The 2,500-nt window shown below is 38.6% G+C and overlaps 1 protein-coding gene across 1 annotated transcript in view; it reads right to left on the reverse strand.

Moving 5' to 3' along the window:
• The window catches only part of LOC144979059 (MAM and LDL-receptor class A domain-containing protein 2-like), a 269,405-nt gene that overhangs the window by 256,952 nt on the left and 9,953 nt on the right, over window positions 1-2,500 (reverse strand).

Genomic DNA, 2,500 nt, shown 5'->3' on the forward strand with positions numbered 1-2,500 from the left:
CAAATTCTCTTTTTCAGTGAGTGTGGAAACACGGTTTGGTCAACACAACAAATTCTCTTTTTCAGTGAGTGTGCAAACACCGTTTGGTCAACACAACAAATTCTCTTTTTCAGTGAGTGTGCAAACACGGTTTGGTCAACACAACAAATTCTCTTTTTCAGTGAGTGTGCAAACACGGTTTGGCGAATACAACACATTCTCTCTATCAGTCATTGTGTTAAATCTCTTAGAATTGATGAGTCCAGCGTCACGAATCATAAACCAATCAGAATATTCTTCGCTATTTAGCCCGTTCCGTCCCCACCCGACTTAACATTTCCTGACAATGAAAAGACATGTCAAACATTTGTGAAATTCTTATTGTGCAACAACTTACAAATAAAAAAGCTTCAAACAGATTTTCTAAAAAAATTCGAAACGATGCAAACGTGAATTTCTTTGTGAAAATACTATAAGACCAAATTTACTTACATTTGTAACACGGAGGACTGTGCGTACATCTCATAAAACATATTAATTTCTGTAATCAATGTCGAATAGGCACACCAAAATAAAACCCCGTGTAGGTCATTTCCACCAACAAGAATAAGACAGAATGATTGTAGCCTGGGCCAATCTATTCGATGGGACAAAGTGAGACATTCATCGATGTCTGAGCATGTCCAGCCATGGCTGTTATCTACAACAAGACTCTTGTTTCCATCTCAAGCTGTTTCAATTTGATAGTCAACACTTGACCATCATTCTCCTCCTCCTCCTCCTCTTTCTCCTCCTCCCACTACTGATGTTACTGTTACTACTACTACTACTACTACTACTACTACTACTACTACTACTACTACTACTACTACTACTACGACTACTACTACTACTACTACTACTACTACTACTACTACTACTACTACTACTACTACTACTACTACTACTACTACTACTACTACTACTACTACTACTACTACTACTACTACTACTACTACTTCTTCTTCTTCTTCTTCTTCTTCTTCTCCTCCTCCTCCTCCTCCTCTTCCTCCTCCTCCCCCTACTGATGTTACTTCTACTACTACTACTACTACTACTACTACTACTACTACTACTACTACTCCTACTACTACTACTACTACTACTACTACTACTACTACTACTACTACTACTATTACTACTACTACTACTACTACTACTACCACCACCACCACTACTACTACTACTATTACTACTACTACTACTACTACTACTACTACTACTACTACTACTACTACTACTACTACTACTACTACTACTCCTCCTCCTCCTCCTCCTCCTCTTCTTCTTCTTCTTCTTCTTCAGACTTTCTGATTAAAATTGTCCCAACTCTCGGGAGCCTCTGTGGTGTAATTGTAGCACGTCTGACCGGTAATCAGAAGGTCTGAGGTTCGATCCCCAGTCGAGGTGGACTGATTTTTTGAGGTATTTTTTTTTCTTGTATTTTTCTTTCTTGCTTTGTCTGGCACCTTTCAAACAAACTTGTTCAGTTCTTGATCTAACACCGGTACCTGCTCCTTCATTTTTTAAATTTGATATAAACCGCTTTTAACACATTAGTGGAGTTTGCTCTACATAAAAGCTCAGCTTTTAATGTTAAAGTCCCGATAGCTCAGTTGATAGAGCACTCACTTCACACGCAAAGGAACTGAGATCGATCCGGGTAAAGTCGATATTTTTTATGACTGTCCCCCCCCCCACAGTCCACCCAGCAGTGATTGGGTAGCTCGGTCTGTTTGATCTGGCGGAAAGTAGATAGATTAGCGTCCTATCCAAAGGGTAGCAAACAATTGCTTTTGTTCCGTTTTACATTACAAACTCTGGCTCCAAGGGTCGGGTGGACGAAAGTTTTACGTGTTGACGTTTACGAGTCCTAATTGAATCAAATTAGCTGAATCATATGATATCTACACCACAGTACTCTTGAAAAAAAAACCCATATTTTAAAATTTGGCCAGAAAACTCGTCCTTCAAATATCGATCGATTTAATTGACCCTCATCTTGGCAAAAACTCTCAAACCTGGGACTTGGCGAAGCCACGCCCATCGCTGGACCAGTCGTCTCTATCGTTACTAATATTATTATAATAACATTATAATATTATGGGGAGTGAATAATTAAGATATCCGACATTTTTTTTCCTGTAATGTTCATCTCATATCTCTTTATACATATGTACACGATGTCCGATTTGCACAGATTTACACAATAAAACAACAACAACAACAACAACATACACGGTATCCGACTGGTACAGATTTACACAATAAAACAACAACAACAACAACAATAACAACAAATTGAGCTTTAATATAGCGTAATATCCACTACACGTGCTCAAAGCCCTTCACAAAGTGTCCCTGACCAACAGCAACACGTAACATGTAGAACAGGACAAGACGTCAGTTAGGCGATATTACAATAATTTTTTTTCCGATAGAGACAACGCTGTTAATGGTCAGATACTCATTTATACCTGAG

Source organism: Berghia stephanieae, chromosome 8 (genome assembly GCF_034508935.2).
Source record: "Berghia stephanieae isolate SIO BIC M18660-M18661 chromosome 8, UCSD_Bste_1.3, whole genome shotgun sequence".
Classification (NCBI taxonomy): domain Eukaryota; kingdom Metazoa; phylum Mollusca; class Gastropoda; order Nudibranchia; family Aeolidiidae; genus Berghia; species Berghia stephanieae.